The sequence below is a fragment of the Canis lupus genome, chromosome 3 (genome assembly GCF_048164855.1).
Source record: "Canis lupus baileyi chromosome 3, mCanLup2.hap1, whole genome shotgun sequence".
NCBI classification, from domain to species: Eukaryota; Metazoa; Chordata; class Mammalia; order Carnivora; family Canidae; genus Canis; species Canis lupus.
Genome location: NC_132840.1, coordinates 41,228,621 through 41,250,705, shown reverse-complemented (window position 1 = coordinate 41,250,705; position 22,085 = coordinate 41,228,621). Strand labels below are relative to the sequence as shown.

The 22,085-nt window shown below is 44.0% G+C and overlaps 1 long non-coding RNA gene across 1 annotated transcript; it reads right to left on the bottom strand.

Annotated features, from left to right (window-relative positions):
* Nucleotides 1-9,437: 9,437 nt before the first annotated feature.
* Nucleotides 9,438-19,209, bottom strand: LOC140624805 (uncharacterized). Its single transcript, XR_012024250.1, has 3 exons — nt 19,003-19,209; nt 12,967-13,264; nt 9,438-10,482 (listed from the first exon to the last, which is right to left on the bottom strand). It is a non-coding gene; the product is annotated as an uncharacterized lncRNA (long non-coding RNA).
* Between the last annotated feature and the right edge of the window lie 2,876 nt (nt 19,210-22,085).

The window sequence follows — 22,085 nt, the reverse complement described above, 5'->3', positions numbered from 1 at the left end:
TGGCAATTTCACGGGGAGCCTTCCACAGTGACCAAGGAACTTCTCCCTCTTCAGGCTGCTTTCTGAGCAGTGGGCATCAGCCAGGGTGTGACAAAATAGGCAAAATGGGATTCAGGAGTGCCATAGGATGTCCCCAGGGAAGACCCCTTTTTAGGACTTGTTGGTATCACTTAAATGGGAGTGTGAATGTTCCTGAGGTTCTTAAAAAAAAAAAAAAGTCCCGTTTTTGATCATTATTAAGCAAAAGTCACTGCAAGAGTCAATGACCTTTTTATGTTTTTGCAGTATTGCCTTAAAGCAAAACTATAAATCTGTGTTTCTCATCTAATAGTTAAATCTCAATAACATTAAAATGATTTTGATAAGAGATAAGGACGAATGAGATGATAGAGGCTCAAGCCATTGTGAATTGAATATTGAAAAATACCATGAAGGCTTTTTATACTCATGTACCAGCAAATGTGAACAGAGTTGTCCTTGACTGCTTGTCACCCACCACCTATACAAGGTAGGATTAGATTCAGATGTATGTGACAGAAAATCCCAAAATACCAGTGGCTTAGACAATGGTGACTGTTGGAACAATGGTCTTCAACAAATCACTGTCTGTAATTATATCTTGGGGTGATTTGCATAGACCAATGGGACATTAGCATATGTGACACAAATGAAGGTTTGAAAAGCACTTGCATATCAGCATTTGCCTTCTCTTTTTTTGGACCTTGAGACTGCCATGTGAAGAAGCTTAGGCTAACCTACCATAGGATAAGACCATATGGAACACAGATGAGTCATCCCTGCTATGGCCCCCTAGATGAACCAGATATGTAAAGCCAACCTGCACCATCCAGCTCCAGCCAGTCCTCCAGCCACACAGCTGACCTTTAGAATCAGGAGCTGAATAAGACTAGGTTTTAGGTAGTTTGTTATACAGCCAAAGGTAACAAATGCATATAATATAGAAACTTCTTTTTTTCTCTCTCATAAATGAGAAATATGAACCCCAGGGATGGTATAGTATTCCTCTGTGTCATGGACTTCTTCCATCTTGTCATTTACCCATCTGAAGTCGATGGCTTATACTTCATGATCCAGAATGGTTGCCAGAGCTCCAGCTGGTGCAGTTCAATTTCTAGTCAGCAAGAAGCAGGGCAGGGGGAGCAAGCGATGGAAGAAAAATAGGCTCCTTCTCTTTAAAAACACTCTCCAGAAGTTTCACATACCACTTATGCTTACATCTCATTGACCAGAACTTAGTCATGTGGCTGTAGTCTTGGCATCATTTTCTAACAAGAGAGGTCAGGAAATGTAGTCTTATTTGTAGAAGACTTTGCTAGCTAAAAATTGGAATTTTTGGTTTTCATTTTGTTTCGTACTAAAGAAAAAGGGAAACAGAATTTGGGGAAAACGAGCAGCTTCTACCTAAATTCTCTCTGCTGTGAACTCCTGCAGCCCAGTGTTTTACTTACCTGTGAATCCGCAGCACCCTGTGGCTATTCAATAAATGTCTGTGGAATGTTCCTCAGTGAATGGATGGCTTATTCCTCAGACCCCGGAAGGGGCACTCACCAGTTTAGGAGTTGCACCCCATCTCCAGCAGATGGTTGGCATCATCCTACTATGAGTGTCTATCATAGATCTTATTAGAGAGGTTTCAGAAGGTGAGAAGAAACTCATGAGCCCTGAAGTCAGAAATCTTGTCTCTGTCACTTATTTCCTAGGGGACACTGGGCAAAGTGCCTACCCTCATATATCCTTGTCTTTTAAGTGAGAAGAAAAATTACAACCTTAGTGGGGAGTTCACCCTTAACAGGTACAGAATATTTGTTTGGCCTGATAAAAAGTTGGGGAAATAGGTAGTGGTGATGATCGCACAACATGGCAAATGGAATTACTGCCACTGAAATTCCCCCTTGAAAATGGTTTAGAGAATTCCTACCTCACAGGCTTGCCATATTTCTGTGTGTGCCTCATATGAGTTTATGGAAGAACATGACAGGGGAAAATATAGAAAGGGAAAAGGAAAAAAAAAAACCAGTCACAAAAGGGTGGTCTGGGATGGCGTGAGGGGATGAATGGCAGTGGTCGGAAGACAGTAATTACATTTTCCAGGAATGCCGGAGTCTTGTAACCAGAACCCTCTGTGATCTCTTAGCAACATGCAGACCGTACAGAGAAATGCCTGACATGCAGAATTAGTGATGCAGTGGTTCTCTGGCGGCCTTCTGTGCAGAACTGATAGTGCTTATGTGTGCAAACTCTCAAAAACTTTATCATTGAGCTAGGTGAGACAGAGTTCACTCCATCTGGTCAGGACTGGTCATTCATCTTCAATTCAATCAACATTTAACGAGCGCCTATGTGCAGTCATTAGGCTATTAAAAAATATTCTGGTTCTTGCCTCAAGACATAAGGTCAAATTTCATTTCCCTACTGCCTTAGCTTTGACAAATGAAAGCGCAGAAATAATGTGTGTCATGCTGGGTCAAAGCATCCTCCTTCCCTTTTCCTGCCTCAGTGAGCACAGAGGCACATGATAAGATGAAGTCCCTGTCACCTGTGTCTACGAGTAGCTACAATGAGCCATACTTGCCACCCTGCACTAACCTGCAGCATGATGGAGCAAACAGTTTGTGTGTGTGATGTCACGGAGACTTTAGCATTCTTTCTTACTGCAGCATCACTTAGCCTAACCTGACTGATGCTATGTGTCTTGCCCTGGACTAAGTGAGTATTTTAACATAGAGACTAAATTCTAGAGCTAGAGAGCCTAAGGGTCCATCTGGGTTAGCTACTTTCTCATTGTGCAAACTTGGACCAATCAGCGAACTTCTCTGTGCCTATTTCCCACATTCCGAAGAAGGGGAAAATAATGGAAACCATCTCACAGGGTTTTTATGAGGTTTAAACTAGCATAAGCAGCATAGCCCAGCACATAGTAAGTTTTCAAAAATGTTGGATGGTGATGATCTTATTGAATTTTCACAAAAATTCTTTGTAAGATTTGTGGATTGTCAAGTCATCGAGGCTCCGGTACTATTACTGCAGCATAACTGGACCCTTGGCACACAAGCAATAAGACAAAGTTTTGAGATTAGAACCCAGCATGGACCCTCAATCCACCTTTCAGGCAAACTTCTGTGTGCCTGGAAGCTGTCCAGTGTGCAGCTACTTCTCATCTGTCTTCAACTGCTCTCTAGAGTGTTCATTCACTTCCTCAGCTTCCCCAGTGATCAAATTCATGCAAAAGATCCTCCTGGGGCAGACCCTCAGAGCTACAGCCACCAATCCTGGTCCCACTGTCAGAGACTGTCCTGTTCTCTTGCTTAAAATGCTGCCCAGGAATCAGACCCTTAGATATGGAATCCATTTGGCTCCCTTCTGCACCAGACTTCCCTCTTGGCCTGGCAAAGCCAAATAATTTATTTAAATAGTTTTTTAAAAAAGAAATAATTTGTGTACAAGGTAAAAATATTCCAAAGATGCAAAAGGGTACAAAGAAATATCCCTTCCACCCTGCTCCCCAAAGGCAACGAAGGTGAGTTTTGAAATCAGTTCTTTTATTTCTTTCTCTGGCTATAACCATCCCAGGGAATGCATTTCTGGGGCTAATATCCTTCCTGCCTGGTAGCCACACTCACTGCTCTCTCTCCCCAGCAACAACCTCCTCCTCGCCTCCTAATCATGCACATCCTGCTATGTCTATTCAAGCCACCTTCTCTCGGAAGAAGTTTTTAGCAACTCCAGCTGTTACTCATCCCTCTTCTTCCTGACAACAGTCTCATATCCGGACATTTCATCATATCCAATTGATCAGGTGGTAGTTTCTAATGGCTTGGTATAGGCCACCCTCACTTCCCCAACCAGCCTGAAGGCTGGATTACCCACCCGTGTGGCTTCCAATGCCACCTACACCTTGATGACTCTCAAATCCACTTTCCTGAGTTTCAGATGTATTTCCAGCTGAAACTGGCATCTTCCCATTTGTCTTATGGGAACATCCTGAACTGAATTCTTGCTTCTTGCCCTTAACTTACCCTACTCCTTGAATCTCCTCTCTCAATAAATGGTATCAACATCTGTTTAGTCATCTGAACTTGAAACTTCCCACCACTCCCACAGCCACTATACCCGATGCCCCCAAATCTCCAGCAAGGTGACCACCTGCCAGTCTCCAGACAGAGGTTTCATTTTCGTGCCTTTGTTCCTTCTATTCCCTTGCCTTTCTTCTCTCCTCTGCCCAGCCCTAGCCAGACTACATGGTCTAGCACAAGTACCATCTTCTTCGTGAGACCTTTCCTTCCATCTCTAACTCTGACCTCCGCTCCCGGGCAGAATACAGTACACTTTCCTCTGTGCCCTAATATTTGTGTTCTTGCTGCATATACATCACATCAATCGTTGTAACCTGCCTGAAAATGAGCAGACATCATTCATTCATTTAGCATTCCCGGTGCCAAAACTGGCACCTTGCTATTGAGACAGATATATTCAATCTATGTCTATTAGACATATACATGGGGACACCTGGGTGGCTCAGGGGTTGAGCATCTGCCTTTGGCTCAGGGCGTGATCCCAGAGTCCTGGGATCGAGTCCCATATCAGGCTCCCTGGAGAGAGCCTGCTTCTCTCGCTGCCTATGTCTCTGCCTCTCTCTGTATGTCTCTCATGAATACATAAATAAATAAATCTTAAAAAGAGACATATATATGAATGAACGAGAGAATGCATGAATTAGATGGTTAGTAATTTTTAAATATGTAAACAAAGAGATTGTAATGTATAATTTTTAAAGGACCATGAAGCTATTTGGAAGTTCCTCAGTGTCTTTAACAGCCTCTTTCCTTCCCTCCTCCCTCCATCTTTCCTTTCTTCTTCCATCTTTCATTCAAATAGCTATTGACAGTTCCTAATGTGCCAGGTCCCAGACAGGACACTGTGGAGACTGAGGATAACTAAGGAATCTTCTGTGCTTTCAAGAGGCTTACACTTTGGTGTCACAGTCCCAGATTTCAAGACAATCTACAAAGCTACAATCTACAAAGCTATGGTAACCAAAACAGTATATATATATATATATATATATAATTTTTAAAGACTTTATTTATGTATTCATGAGACACAGAGAGAGAGAGAGAGAGAGAGAGGCAGAGACACAGGCAGAGGGAGAAGCAGGCTCCATGCAGGAAGCCCGACATGGGACCCGATCCCGGGTCTCCAAGATCACACCCTGGGCTGAAGGTGGTGCGAAACCGCTGAGCCACCTGGGCTGCCCAACAGTATGGTATTAGCACAAAAATAGACATACAGATCAAGAGAACAGAATGGAGAGCCCTGAAATCCAAGCTTATATGGTTAATTAATTTATGACAAAGGAGTCAAAAATATACAATGAGGAAAAGATAGTCTCTTCAACAAATGGTGCTGGGGAAACTGGACAGCTATAGGCAAAAGAATGAAACTGAACCACTTTCTTACACCATACACAAAAAATAAACTCAAAATAGATTAAAGACTTAAACGTGAGGCTTAAAACCATAAAACTCCTAGAAGAAAACATAGGCAAGAATTTCTTTGACATTGGCTATTGTAACATTTTTCTACATATGTCTCCTCAGGCAATGGAAACAAAAGCAAAAATAAACTATCGGGACTACATCAAAACAAAAAGCTTTTCCACTGCGAAGGAAACCATCAACAAAACAAAAAGACAACCTACTGAATGGGAACAGATATTTTCAAATGATATATCTGATAAGGGATTAATATTCAAAATATATTTAAAAAATCATACAACTCAATACCAAAAAACCAAATAATCCAATCTTTAAAATAATATACATTTTTCCAAAGAAGACATACCGATGGCCAATGGACACATGAAAAGATGCTCAACACCATTCATAATTAGGGAAATGCAAATCAAACCACAAGAGATGTCCCTTTACATCTGTCAGAATGGCTAGAATCAAAAAGACAAGAAATAACAAGTGTTGGTGAGGATGTGAAGAAAAAGGAACACTTGTGCCCTGTTGGTGGGAAAACTGGTGGAGCCACTATGGAAACAATAAGGAGGCTCCTCAAAAACATAAAAAAAGAATTAGCATATGATGCAGTAATTCCACTGCTGGGTATTTACTTAAAAAAATGAAACTCTAATCTGAAAAGATATGTGTACACCTATGTTTACTGCAGCACTACTTACAATAGCCAAGATATAGAAGCAACCTAAGTGTCCGTTGGTAGATGAGTGGATAAAGGAGATATGGTATATACACAACACAATATTACTCGGGCATAAAAAAGAGTGAGGTCTTGCCATTTGTAAAAACATGGATGGACCTAGAGGATAATATGCTGAGTGAAATAAGTCAGGCAGAGAAAGACAACTACTACATGATTTCACTCGTATGTAGAATCTAAAAAAACAAACAAATGAACAAACAAGCAAACAACAAAAAAGCACAAGCAGACTCATAAATACATAGAACTTGGGACGCCTGGGTGGCTCAGCGGTTGAGCATCTGTCTTCAACTCAGGACGTGATCCTGGGATCTGGGATCAAGTTCCACATCGGGCCCCCTTCGAAGAGCCTGCTTCTCCCCCTGCCTGTGTCTCTGCCTCTCTGTCTCTGTGTCTCTCATGAATAAATAAATAAAATCTTTAAAATAAATACATACATACATACATACACACATAGAACAAAATTATGGTTGCCAGAGGGAAAGGGCTTGGAGGATAGGCAAAATGGGTGAGGAAGGTGGCAAGTACAAGCCTCCAGTTGTGAAATAAATAAGTCACAGGCTGAGAAGTACAGCATAGGGAATATAGTCAATGGTATTGTAATAGCATTGTATGGTGACGGGTGTGGCTACACTTGTGGTGAGCACAAGTGTATGCTCATATCATAACTCTAAGCATATAATGCAGAGTTGTCAAATCACTATGATGTACACTTGAAACTAATATAATATTGTGTGTCAACTATACTTCAATAAAAATAACAATAATTTAAAAAACTTTTTTAAAGAAACTCACAGCTTAATGGTGGGGGGAGGGGCAGAAATGTGTTATTCAGTTGTCAGGCACCCACTTCCCATTTCAGAGAACAACTTTCTTTAACTTATAGGCCAACTGGGTCTGGTCCCACTGTCTCTCTTTGGTTAGTCCACTAGGGCTAGTATCATGCATATTTCCCAGGTGTTCCCACTCCCCCTGTGGGCCTCCCTCTTTATTGCTGGTCACTACTTGAAACCCCAACTTCCTCACTGGCACCAGAAGTCTCCCTTACCACCAGGTCTCTTAGGTCTTCCTGAGGCTACTACTCTTCCATGCAGGTATACATGACTTCCACCACAGGAAGGTTGGAACAACTTAAACCTGGGGACCCTTAGACTTGGGCCCTTCACAAAGTGGATCTCCTAGTGAGAGCTCCCTGCTTCTAACCTGGTTGCCTTTGCCTTTGTGTTTGTATCTTCTCTCCCAAGCACTATCTATCTGAATCAACATCCCCTTTTCTAAGTAGAGCTATCTTTCCACCTTCAAAGAAAGATAGCAATCACTGAACTCATTTGTCTCCCATTTTCTCCCCAAGTAATGCCCTGAATCTGAGTTATTTACTTCTAGGTAAGGCCACAGGCTCCACCTAACAGATATCATGACTCAAGAACCATCTGGGGAATGAGAGGTTTCCAGATCCCATAGTCAGAAATGAGTAAGGGTCCTGCTAGTTAGATTTCCTTTACCACATTCTATCAGAATGAGCTTTAGTCCTCCTCAGCCATTTCATTAGTGGTCTGGCTAAATTAAGCAAATACATGTTTCCCGAGGACAGACAATATTTTTTGGATACAGTATAGTCATTATAAATCCTAATAACAGGAAAGAGTTCTGCAACTGCCAGAATGCCTTGCCCATCTCTGGAGTCAGTGAATCCCATTACTGTGCAGAGCAGGACTCACTTCCTTTTCTGCATTGGGGGGACAATCTGTTTAATAAAAGAACAATGAGGGGCACCTGGGTGGCTCAGTGGTTGAGTGGCTGCCTTCCACTCAGGTCATGATCCTGGAATCCTGGGATCATGTCCCAAATTGAGCTCCCTACAGGGAGCCTGGTCTTCCCTCTGCCTATGTCTCTGCCTCTGTGTGTGTGTGTGTGTGTGCGTGTGTGTCTCATGAATAAATAAATAAAATCTTTAAAGAAAATAAAAAATAAAAATATAAATGAACAATGATACCTCCTAGGGGCTGCTCCCGATGTTACTCCAGGCAAAACATGCCTCTGTATGCTCATTGTTGCAACTCAAGCATCATGTGCAGTAAAGAACGTGTAGTCGGTGTTCACTTATTGACTGTTCTCAATTTCAGTCAATCTCAAATGATGTCACCAGTTATCTAGTTGCTTAGGACAAAAATCTTGGATGCTGGGATGGCTGGATGGCTTAGTGTTTGAGCGCCTGCCTTCAGCCCAGGGCAGGATCCTGGAGTCCTAGAATCGAGTCCCACATCAAGCTCCCTGTGGGGAGCCTACTACTCTCTCTGCCTGTGTCTCTGCCTCTCTCTCTTTCTCTGTGTCTCTCATGAATGAATAAATAAAATCTTAAAAAAAAAAAAAAAGAAAACAAAACCCCACTAATTTGAAAAGATATATGCATCCTTATTTAAAAAAAAAAAAAAAAACACCCTTGGATGCCCCTGACTTCTCTACACTCCATGTCCAATTCTTTTTTTTTTTTTTTTAAGATTTTATTTATTTATTCATGAGAAACACACAGAGAGAGGCAGAGATATAGGCAGAGGGAGTAGCAGGTTCCATGCAGGGAGCCTCAATGCGGGACTTAATCCAGGGACCCCAGAATCACACCCTGAGCCAAAGGCAGACACTCAACCACTGAGCCACCCAGGCATCCCTCCGTGTCCAATTCATAAGTCAATCATGTTTCTCTATCTTCACAACACATTCCAAATTTGACCACTTCAATCTACTGCCAGCTTTACCCTGTGGTATTTTTCTTTATTTCACTTCTACCTACCGTGATTTGGTAAGTCTATAAGCAATCTTCATTATTTGTGGATTCTGTTTTTGTGAATGCATCTACTTGTTAAAATTCATTTATGATATCAAAATCAATTCTTTTGGTGACTTCATGGTCTACACTCATAGAGAGATGAGAAATTATATGTGCTAGTTAAGCTTCATTCAGGCCTGTAATTATAGTTACAATGCTGTTGGCCATAAATGCAACATTAGAAAATTAACAATATATATTAAATAAAGTGTCTTTAAACAGAAACACATATAAAGTTATATATTGATAGGTTGATGAAAATGTGACCAGAGACTCAAGGAACCTAACCCTATATTTCCCCTAGGAATAGTGGTTCATAGTGACTATATACAATGTAACCGCTACAAATAAGGAGAATCAACTCTACTACTTTGACTTTAGGATTTTATTTATTTATTTTAGAGAGAGAGAAAAAGACAGCACAAGTGAGTGGGAATGGGGAAGGGTCAGAGGGGGAGGGAGAAGGACAAGCAGACTCCATGCTGAGCCGGGGCCAGACGGGGGGGGGGGGGCTCCATACTAAAACCTGAGACCATGACCTGAGCCAAAACCAAGAGTCAGAAGCTCAATGGGCCACACAACCCAGGCACTCCATATTAATTTGTTATCTGACTCATAGCAAGAATCAAAACTCAGTGAGGGTAGAAATTTTGCCTATCCTGGAATGATGCCTGGCACATAGAAAGTTTTTCATAAATACTTATTGGATCAATGAATGAGTTAGGAGACATTCTGTCTGGACCTCAGGTAATGGGGGAAAAAAATCACTGAAATTAAACAGTTTCTGAACATAAGTGACAAATTACAGTAGGATTAGTAGTAATCTACAATGATTACAATAGAAACCACAGATATTTTAAAATCACTGTACAGTGGTAGAAAACTTAAAATATAGTTCTATACTCATCAATACTTTGAATTATAGTAGGTATTTTTGCTCACCATCAGATATCATTACTTTAATGTGTTAATAAAGGAACATTTCTGTACCACATATTTTAATAATTGTATTGAGCATAATTGATTTCCTTTGAAATCTTGCGGTTTTTATTTTCTACATTTAGGGCATTAAACATTAAAACATTCTGAGAACAGATCCATAGGCCTCCCTAGACTATCAGTGAGATCCATGGCACAGTGAGTGAAGAACTTTGGACTACCTTCAGGTCAAGGTCACTCTCAGGTAACACAGCAAGGATCACGAAGCTACTTAGAACTAGGGATCTACACCCAAATCTGCCTGCATGCATCACCACAGACCAGGCCCCATCTACAAAGACACTCCTCTTTGTGTCCCCCCAGACATCTGGAAGAGCACTGGCGGAAAGTTTCCAAAGGATTCCATACAGGGTATCCATGTGCAGAGCTTCTCACAGGGGCTGGAGGGCATCACTCTTCCAAGGATGGCCCGAAAACTGTTATTGATCAAAGATAAGGAAAAGTACAGAAATTGAGAGAAAGGATTGAGAAACTTTTTTAGAAATTTTAATCTAACAATAAAAAAACTAAGGCTTGTATTTTGTGTCTTTGTGTCTTTAAAAATGTTCCTTATTTTATAAAATCATCAGTCTGCAAGGGTTGGAAATTGACAAAGTCTAAACAAACAAACAAATCTGGTCTTTTCTCCACACAGAGTTTGAGAATCACTTTTGCCAGGGGATATGGTGGACAGAGATGGGGAGAGACATGGATACAAATGGGAAAATGCTCTGGAAAACAAAATGATGGACACAGGAGTATGTTGGACTGGAAGAACTGGGGAAGGCGGGGGAGGAGAAAGCATTTGAGTTGTGTTTTGACCAACATCTATAGGTGGAGATGACGCCTTTCTGGATATTCCAGGCAATGGGCTCAGTAGAAGATAAGGCAAGGAATGTTGAAAACAAGGTGCATCAGAGAAGCAGGACATCAGGCAAGACGGGGCAAATGTCCGTGTGTAGTGAGAAAGCAGCCTGGAAGGGTAGTGGGAGTAAATCACGATGACCTTGGAAACATGGTGGGGATTTAGGGTTTTTCAGTAGACCATAAAAAGCCATGGACTGATTTTGAGCAGGAAGCGAAATGATCATATCTGAGTTTTAAATGATAGTATTTGTTGAGTGAAACTAAATTTAAAAAATTCTCAGACACTGACTGTTTCAGAGAAGAGAATTTGCCTCTTTCATCAGAATATACAAATACACAGAGAATGATTTCCATGCTTGGATGAACACGTGCAAGGATGTGCATGAATAAGGCTTGCTCTGGAAAATCAATTTGCCTCTTTTCTCTTGTCCTCTCCTCTCCCCTCATCTCTCTTATTATTTCCTCTCTTTCCTCTCTTGTTCTTTGTGTCTCATTTTGCACTTTCCAGTAGTACTTCCTGTCATGATTGAAAAGGCCTGTATCTGTACTTGGAGCTACTAGCCACATATGGTCACTGAGCCCTTGAAATAGGGCTTCTGTGGCTGAGGAGCTGAATTGTACATTTTATTTAATTTAAATTTAAATAGCTGCACAAAAATTTTTAAATAGCCACATGTGGTTATTGGCTCCCCTACTGGATAGTGCAGAGACTTTTACTCCAATGAAAATAGGGAAGGAAAAATATAGACTTCAAGAAGACTTCAGACAGGCTGTCAAAGGATAGTTGGTTAATAAGAGTAGTCAGAGTAGAAGGGAGATGGAAATGAATCCTGCTTTTAACCCAAATATGTATGTTTTAGCCTATTCATGTGCATTGAGCCTCTTGGAAAGAGGCCTTGGAGCCAGGAGCTTAGGGTACCGATTTTGATGTATCACTTTGAACAGGTCACTGACGGGAAGGGTAAGAACTGATGTCACTGAGCATTAACAAAACACCAGGCACAAGGCGTTAAGCATGTTTACAGATTACTACACTTGAATGTCACACAAAGCCATCAAATAGCATTCTTATTTCTATGTTATAGATGAGGAAAGGAGGAGCAGAGGGGTAAGCAAGTTGTCCAAGCCACCCAGGTTGCAAGGTGTAGAGCCAGTATTTAGGTATTTAGAACCAGCTCTAAGGCCAAAACTCTTTCCACTGCACCTCTGGGCTTCCCTAAACTCTTCTGAGCATCTATACCCTCCCTTCTTGTCTTCCCCCGCCCCTGCCCCCGTGAGACAGGACAGGCAGTCTTCATGCTGTCTACCCTCCTGCCCTCCAGGAGGGTGAAGAAGACCGAAAGTTTGGGAAGGCCCTGATATGTTGACAAGGCCAATGTGCTGAGTGTGCGTAAGGGAGGGAGGTGATATTTTCTGAGAATACAAACAGGGCACAGTGTTCTGAGATGGTTCTCCACTCTCGCGGATATTGAAAATACTTAAAATTTTCCATTTAAGAAATGCCTGAGGCTAGGCCTTCTTCAATCATGTAAAAACCAATATCAGTTTGGAAAGGTTATCACAGCCTTGCCAATTCCAGCCACCATTAAAAATGCAAATGTTTAGTATTTAAATATAGCCTTTGGCCACCGGCATTCAGGACTTCACATAAACCACAGTGGGCAGCCATCTCCCACTGAGGGCTGGGCCGGCCCACTAGGAAGCAAGGCGAGGCTGTGCCTCAAAGTCTGCTTTATAACCAGATGCCACGAAGGTCTGGGTCCTCAGAGGTTGTGTGTTTGCAGCTGCTGAACTAGACATCCATTCTGGGGACAAAGACCCCGTTGATTTTCTTTGTCCTTATCTTCCCAGGGCCTATCCCAGTCCCTGCTTTGTAGGAAGAGCTCAGGGGACATTCATCAAATAGACTAATTCAATCATTCGTCATCTTTTATGGGTTATCCTATCATATCCCAGGCATTTGGGGGAAATATCAAGTAATTCACTATCTAAGAAGGGTGGTAAGATGTGCAAATAAACAATAACAACATAAAATAGTATGAAGTTAATCTTACCGTAGGATTAATTCTGGAGGTCTCTCAACAGGTGTTTGCACATGTTCCAGATGCAGAGAGTTTGTGTGGTCAGACATCTGGATTCTGGGTGTTCTGGGACATGGAGTAACTAGGCAGTGAGATCAGCAATGGGAGCTCTGTGGAAGAGGCGCCAAGAACCACTGCTGAGGGGGGTTCATGTCCTTGGTTGTCTCCTCCACTCAGACTGTAGGTGCTCTGAGGGCTGGATTGTGCTTTATTCAGCTCTGCACTCCAGTACCTCACATGGGGCCTGACACACAGTAGGAAGCAACATATGCTGAATGAATGAACGAATAAATGAACGAACGTTAGGAATCCATAAGGGATCATGGAAGCAGCAGCATTCATTGAGGGTTTAGTATGCAGCAAACATTTAATACACATCTTCTTAGTTAATGAGAAGAACCAAGGTGCAGCTGAGGAGACAAAAACCACATCAGCTACTTGAACAGAGAGAATTGAATGTAAAGGATTGTTAACTGGGTATACAGAGGTTAACTGGGTAACTGAAAGGGTAAAATGAAAACTATAAAGTATAACAGAGCCAGCAACTGCAGAAAGCAGCTATCACCCTAGGGATAAGGAACCAGAGGGGGAAAGTCACAATTATTAAAAGTTAGAGGCTTGGTAGAGAAACCTTGTGAGCTGGAACTCAGACAACGGAGCAGAGGCCCAGCTGGCCCAGCGCTGGTGTCTCTGGTTGGATGTGATGAGCCTCATGCTCTGTTGAAAACTATAAACCGGCTTCAGCTACTACAGTGGGGAGGCCTTGCTGTTACCAGGTGAAAGAGCATTGCTGGGGTGACGCTTACAGCTACCCCTCCATGCTTCAAGACCCAGTTCAGATGTCCTCTCCTCTGAGAAGCCTTCTTGATCTCTTCCTTCAGATAGAAGCCCACAGGAAGCAGACAGGAAGACAGAAGTCTTATCTTCCCCCTCCAGCCATGCAGCCCCCTCCAGCAACCCCACTGGTAGAACTTAAGAGGGAGCCAGCTGGACCAGCACATATGTGATTTGCAGAGACCCAGCCCCGTCATCACAAAGCAGAGTACAGAAGGGTTTTGGAGCCAACATGCCATGGTGTCCTAACTATACAGGAATCTTCCCGTCGATGTCGTGATGTAGGTCCTGCCACTACCCCCATTATATAGATGAGAAAACCAAAGTAAGTAAGGTCTAAGTAAGTCAAGGTGGCCTGCCTAGTAAGTTGATGCAGCAGCAGCCTGATTTGAAGCCACGTCCATCTGCTCTTAATGGCAATACTCTACCAAGTTTTCCTCATGTTTTTATATTAAGAAAGTGTCGGGAGATAGAACAGATTTGAAGTCCCAGTGCTGTTGGGTTGGCAGCTGGGGATGAGATGGGGTAGGGGGTTCAGGTGTCACCTATTAAGAGCAGGGAAGCAAGCATGGTGAAGTTATGACAAATATCTCCCAGCATGCCAATTTGATCTCTCACTCTACTGTCCTTCAAGAAAGTTCAGATCTTTATTACTTGATCAAAAATTAGCCACTCAACAAGCTCCTCCCCATCCTTCAAGACCCAGCTCAGATGCCACCTCCTCTGAGAAGCCTTTCCAATATCTACAGAGCCAGCCATGCACCCACGCAGTGTCCCCATGGGATCTGATGCCGATACCTGGGTGGGGTTTACTTGACTATATGCTGCACTAGATGGCGGGCTACTCGAGGACAGGCCTGAGTCTATCTGGACTCTGCCCAACGCATGGTGGGCACCCAATGTCTAGGGATAATTATAAAGCCTTATTTCTTCCAGAAGCACGCTTCCGTAGGAGCACAAGCACTATGAGGGCCATATTTTTTGGCTCATTCTCTGCTTTCCAGGAGTTCTGGGTCTAGTGCTGAAGACACGTTGAAAAAACACCAAAAAACAACCCCCCTTGTTGAGTCCTTGACTTCCCGCCTTTTCCAAACCATTTTTCTCACTCAGTCAGATGGAAATGGTTTCCATCGGAAACCCCTGCTAAAACCTTCCAAAGGCTTCCTGCTCTTAGGATAAAGACTAACTCTTCAACTTTTTTGCCTAGGACCCCTGCCACCTGTCCCCTGCTCCTCTTCAGCCTTCCATCTCATTGCCCCCATCCACCCTCCCTCCTCCTCCTCCTCCACCAGCCAGCTACTGAACCTCACCAGTTTTCCCAACTCACCAAGCTCTTTGCATCTTGGTCTTTGCTGGTAGGGGTTTCCTCTACCCAGAACCCTCTCTTCTTGCTCCCTTTGCCCAAATCTCTCTGGCTTATCTTTTAGATCTCAGCTGCTGAGTCACTTCCTCCAGGAGGCTATTGGCAGGGTAACTTGATGCTCCCGGAGCAACCTGCTCCAGATCACGCCTCTTATCCTCCGAATTGTAATGGCTTAGGTTAGCTAGGAACAGTGGGCTTCCTGGCACATGCTTTGTAGAACAGGTATGAATGAATTAAAATCTGCAAACAACAAAAAATGAAGAGCGGTCTCTCCAAGGGAGTTTGGATGTCACAGGCTGCCTATAATGTGGTGAAATAGCTCCCACTGTTGAGGCACCTGGTGAAAAGAGGACCTCCAGAATGGTGGGAAAGGCTGGGACTGGAGTTTGAAGGTCAGGGCTGGCACCTCAGTGATGGGGGGCAACCAGTCTGACACTATGCTATTTTCCTCATCTACATGATAAGCAGTGTTTTCTTCCATCCTACTAGGTGCTACAGCTCACCCAGGAAATTAAATTGACAAATGACAAATTAGTGAGAGAGAAAACAGAGTTTAGGAGTATGCACAGCATGCATACACATGGGGAAAACTCAGTGATGAGCAACTCAAAGGGGTGGTTAGAGTTTGGGATATATATATAGCACGTTTTTTTAAAAAAAAAAAGATTTTAAAAATTTATTCGTGAGAGACACACAGAGAGAGGCAGAGACATAGGCAGAGGGAGGAGGAAGCCCGATACAGGACTTGATCCCAGGACCCCGGGATCACACCCTGAGCCAAAGGCAGACGACACCCAACCACTGAGCCACCCAGACGTCCCTAGATATAGCATCTTAATAAGGACAATACATTTGTAGAGCAGTGATAAGACGAAGAAAGGGAGGTCTCAACCTTCAGGGGCTGCAAATTGTAGGTAGGTAAATAGATATGGGAGGACGAATGGACGCTAAGGGCTATTTTAGCAGGTGTGCTAAATAGATCCCACTTGGTGCCATATCTGAGCTGCTAAGTGTCTAGAGTTATCTCTTGCAATTAAGAGTTTAAGAGTGGTCCCCCTGGGTCCTCCTCTTCCTCATGCAGGAGAGGGAGATATCTTTACAAATGGAAATTTATGTTCTGCTTTTAGGCAAAGAGGGGATAAAGGCAGGGCACTCTTTTGGTGTCTGCCATTTCTCAAATGTCGTCAGGCCAAGATAATCCTTATGACAGAGTGGCATACTTTGGGGTGGCCTATTCTGATCCCTTGCAGTCTAAAAATGCTTGTTCCTCCCTCCACTTAGGATTGGGATGGGACGGTGCATGTGGGAACTCTGTGCAAACTGTAAAGTATGGTACAAATGTCAGGCATAACCATTTCCACAGTGATCATCTCCGGGAGATAATCTAGGCTGCAGCCTTGGCGGTTTTAGTCACAGCGGTCCAATCTCAGGCCTCCAGCTTTCTAGCTCCTTCTCCCCCAGGGACAGGTGGGGACTTCTTGCAAAGAAGACACATCAAAGCTCCAACGGGGGATTTTTATAGTTCAACGTTGCACAAGCTTCCTCCTTGAGAAATAGTCTGGAGCAAAGGTGAGGAAGCTAATCTAAACTTCCTGCTCCTCAGCCCTCACCCCCCACAGCTGGCTCCTGCTGGCTCCTTTAAGACCCAGCCTGCAGGCTGCTCTTGACTTTTGTTGGCAGTGCCTCCCCATCCCCTTGCCCCCTTTTCTCCTTGGGACTTTCCTCCTGTTCTCTGAGGAAGCAGGAGGACACATCTAATAAAAAGGACCCAGTGCCTCCCATGGTCCCAGACCCCCAGAGCAATAAATCAAAGGACAGAGCTCATGAAACATGATTCAGCCATAGGAATGGGACATTTCCAAGAATAAAATCCCCCTGAAATCGACTCCTTAACAAAGCAAAAGACATCCATAGAGTAAACATTAACACATGCTTGTGTAGATGGGGATGTGGATGTGAGGGAGGGGCTGTGCATGTGTTTGTATGTGGCGGGTGTAGTAGCAGGGTAGGGTACGGAGGTGTGGGAGGGTATGGGAAGGTGTGGGAGGGCATGGGGGTGTGCGGATGCGGGTAGGTAGATGGGGGCCATCAGAAGCTGGAGCAAGGAGACCCCCTTGCTAGTAGGTAACAAGAGTAGAGAGAAGAACTCCGCCCCTGTGGTTGTTCCTTAAATCAGGGCTTGGATGTGCTGACAGGCTCCCCAGAGGCAACACTGGGGCCAGGGAACACAGTGACAGCTGCAAAATGCAAATGCCAGAGGTGGTGGGGCCAGGGGTGTGTGTGGCAGGGAAGGAGGAGGGCAGCCTAGAGGCTGTCTGGCAGCCAACTGGGTTTGCTGCTATCTGGGTGCTCCCAGAGATGGACATTTTGGTGGAGGGTGCAGTTTGCGAGAGAATGGGGTTATGCAACAGTGAGTCCACCAGCGAGGCGACAGCATGCTTGTTGTAAGTTATCATTTCCAGCAGTTAAAGCCCTGATTTATAAAGGCTCCAAAAGGCTGTGTTCCTGCCTCGGGGCCAGCGGAGGTTTTAGAAGTGCGTTACAAATGTTGGCTATCGGCCTTCATAAAGGAACAATTCAACAAATCGCCCTGGCCGAGAAAGGGGGAAGGTGCATTCCTCAGCTGGTTGCGTCCCACCCCGGGCTGTCCAGTACAGCAGGGGAAGTCATCTGAGCCAACTCAGGCCTGCCGGTGACCTATGACCTAAGGCCCAGCACAAAAAAAGGGAGCGGGGCCAATCAGATTCCCACCTCAGGAATTTGAACCAAGAAATGCTGAGACATGCAGGCAGTTAGCAGCTGGGCTGGAAGCCATAGGAATGCACTGGAAGGTTCTATCGAGTGGAGTCAGAGCCGCAGGGCCATGAGAGAAGGAGAGATCTGGAGCAAGCACAGAACGGGTTAGTAGGTGTGCAGAGAAGCGAGACTCTGGGAAAGACAAGGAGAAAAGAAGCAACAGGCTGTGATCTGTGGCACACAGCCCATGACACCCGGGCACCTGGGTCCTTGCTCCAGCCCTGACTCCACTTACTGCCTTTCTCCTGAGGGATGGGAGTGGCTCTCTGGTCCGGGAAACCAGTGTCTGACAGAACAGACCATGACCTTCCTGCAGGATGGTAGGGGGGTTCTGGGTTAAAGGAACCTGATCCTCAGTCCACTGTGGCTCTGCAGGTTATAACAAGGACACTGAAGAACGGTGTGAGCGAGGTGGAGAGTCCAGGCATGATGATCAGCTGCCTCCAACCACATCGGGGACGATGCAAGAATTTGACTTTGAAGGCCTTCGCACATCTAAGTCACGCCTCAGGAAGGAAGGCAGTGCTGTGGAGTGGTTACTTAATGTACTTGACTTACTTAACTTAGCCTGGGTGCTAAGCACCTCGAATCCCAGATTCTCTTTCCAATGGTGGGAACCGGGAGCAAATGCACTCTCCTAAGTCTCAGTTTCCACACCTCTAAAATGGAGATAGAGGGGCGCCTGGGTGGCTGTCAGTGAAGCAAGCATCTGCCTTCAGCTCGGGTCATGATCCGGGGATCCTGGGATTGAGTCTCGAGTTGGGCTCCCTGCTCAGCAGGAATTCTGCTTCTCCTTCTACTCCTCCCCCTCCTCCCCCTGCTTATGTTCTCTCTCTCTCTCAAATAAATGAATAAATAAAATCTTAAAAAAAAAAGAAAGAAAGAAAGAAAGAAAGAAAGAAAGAAAGAAAGAAAGAAAGAAAGAAAGAAAGAAAGAGAAAGAGAGAAAGAAAGAAAGACATAGAAAAGAGCCTCCTCCCTCAGGTTGTTGGAGGTATTACCAGCAGATGACTTGCCTTGGGTAAGCCTTCCTCTAGCTGCTGTAAACTCCTCCAGGAAGGGCTAGAAGTGGAATTAGAGGTTGAGGAATCTCCCTGGAGAATTTTCTCCCTGCAGTGACCAGTGTGGGGCTGTCCACTGACAGGTGCACACCGTTTCTCTTTGTCACCCAGGGATTCTGTAGGGAAAGAGGCTTTCAGGGTCACCCTGGCTGCAGACAGGCCTTACTGAACCAGGCTTATTAATAGAAGCCTCCATTTCTGTCTTAAAATAGCCACACAAGTTATTTAAATGAGCTTCCAGGTGGGTGGTCAGATAGCTTTTTTTTTTTTTTTGCCTTTTTATTGTCTTCCTCTTAGGAGAGTTCAAGAGCTCTCATATTTTTCTATTTCATTTATAGCAAAACAGTCATAACAGGAAGATACATTGCTCTGTGTAACTTCCTGAGTCGAGGATGTTCAGGCTGTCTGAGGGGGTCCCACACCAAGTGCCACTCCTACTCACCCTTCACACCCCTCTTTACAGTATCTTTGGCAGACGCTCATCTGCCAGGCATGTTGGGAGTACTGGCTCCAACAGGATGGGCCTCGCTGGGGGAGGGGCCTCCCTAGGAGAGGAGCACTGCATTTGGAGGGGCAAGGACCTGACTCACTTTTCCCCTCCATTTTAATCCTTTAAGCCATAGAGGGTCCCTGCCTGCAAGCAAAGAGTCTCTTTCCTAACCTCAAACCCACACACCCCCTGCCACCACCATTTCTTTCCCTCCATGTGTTTCTTACTCACTCTGCTCCCAAATCCTATTCAGCCATTACATCTTCCTGAACCCTCCATCCATTCTGAAGGTTCACATCACTTTTGTCTTAAAAGTCAGTGCTTCCTCTGTGGCTTTTCAGGGGAAAGTGGCTCACCCTCTCAGACCCATTCCCATTCAGTAGAAATATGGCTGGATTGTCCTGCCTCTTCATTGTCACTCTGCACCACTGCTTGTCCTTGCTCATATCTTTCTTTAAGCCACATGCCATCCAACCAGTCTTCTCTTAAGCACCAAAAACTCTCAAAAGCTCACTCACTGAATCATTCATGGCCTGGCTCTCAGCCTTCCTCTCTTGCTGCAGTTCTGCATCACCCTAGGAGATTTCAGTGCCCAGGCAGACAACTGACAAGACTGCTACATCTTGAGTATTACTTTTTTCAAAAAAAATTTTATTTATTTATTCATGAGAGACACAGAGAGGCAGAGACATAGGCAGAGGGAGAAGCAGGCTCCCCATGGGGAGCCCAATGCGGGACTTGGTTCCAGAACCCCGGGATCATGACCTGAGCCAAAAGCAGATGCTCAACCACTGAGCAGCCCAAGTGCTGCCTTCTTGGGTCTTCTTAACCCCAAGAGACTTTACCTTCTCTGTATTTCAGCCACCACTCCCAGGCTCAACCCCAGATTGTGTTATGACCCAGGCCTGGGTCATCTAGATTCCAGTAACTTCCTTTATGGTTGCATTCTCCCATCCTTTTAACTATCTCATGACCTCATACCCATGAAACCTGCACTTTGATTTCCAAGAGACCTCAGCTTTTCGGTCCTTCTGTTTCCTTCAGTCTTTCTGTTTCCTTCAGTCCATCAGTCCTGGTTGGAGTTCAGCCCCTGTAGGTGATCATGAACTGCATTGACACCAGTACCATCACTTCCTTCCTGTGGCTATCCTGCTATGTCTTCCTCTCCCAACAAATTCCAGTTATTTTCTTCTTTTTTTTTTTTTTTTTTTTTTTTTTTTTTTTTTTTTAATTTTTTTTTTTTTATTGGTGTTCAATTTACTAACATACAGAATAACCCCCAGTGCCCGTCACCCATTCACTCCCACCCCCCGCCCTCCTCCCCTTCTACCACCCCTAGTTCGTTTCCCAGAGTTAGCAGTCTTTACGTTCTGTCTCCCTTTCTGATATTTCCCACACATTTCTTCTCCCTTCCCTTATTTTCCCTTTCACTATTATTTATATTCCCCAAATGAATGAGAACATATAATGTTTGTCCTTCTCCGACTGACTTACTTCACTCAGCATAATACCCTCCAGTTCCATCCACGTTGAAGCAAATGGTGGGTATTTGTCATTTCTAATAGCTGAGTAATATTCCATTGTATACATAAACCACATCTTCTTTATCCATTCATCTTTCGTTGGACACCGAGGCTCCTTCCACAGTTTGGCTATCGTGGCCATTGCTGCTAGAAACATCGGGGTGCAGGTGTCCCGGCGTTTCATTGCATTTGTATCTTTGGGGTAAATCCCCAACAGTGCAATTGCTGGGTCGTAGGGCAGGTATATTTTTAACTGTTTGAGGAACCTCCACACAGTTTTCCAGAGTGGCTGCACCAGTTCACATTCCCACCAACAGTGTAAGAGGGTTCCCTTTTCTCCGCATCCTCTCCAACATTTGTTGTTTCCTGCCTTGTTAATTTTCCCCATTCTCACTGGTGTGAGGTGGTATCTCATTGTAGTTTTGATTTGTATTTCCCTGATGGCAAGTGATGCAGAGCATTTTCTCATATGCATGTTGGCCATGTCTATGTCTTCCTCTGCGAGATTTCTGTTCATGTCTTTTGCCCATTTCATGATTGGATTGTTTGTTTCTTTGGTGTTGAGTTTAATAAGTTCTTTATAGATCTTGGAAACTAGCCCTTTATCTGATATGTCATTTGCAAATATCTTCTCCCATTCTGTAGGTTGTCTTTGAGTTTTGTTGACTGTATCCTTTGCTGTGCAAAAGCTTCTTATCTTGATGAAGTCCCAATAGTTCATTTTTGCTTTTGTTTCTTTTGCCTTCGTGGATGTATCTTGCAAGAAGTTACTATGGCCGAGTTCAAAAAGGGTGTTGCCTGTGTTCTTCTCTAGGATTTTGATGGAATCTTGTCTCACATTTAGATCTTTCATCCATTTTGAGTTTAGCTTTGTGTATGGTGAAAGAGAGTGGTCTAGTTTCATTCTTCTGCATGTGGATGTCCAATTTTCCCAGCACCATTTATTGAAGAGACTGTCTTTCTTCCAATGGATAGTCTTTCCTCCTTTATCGAATATTAGTTGCCCATAAAGTTCAGGGTCCACT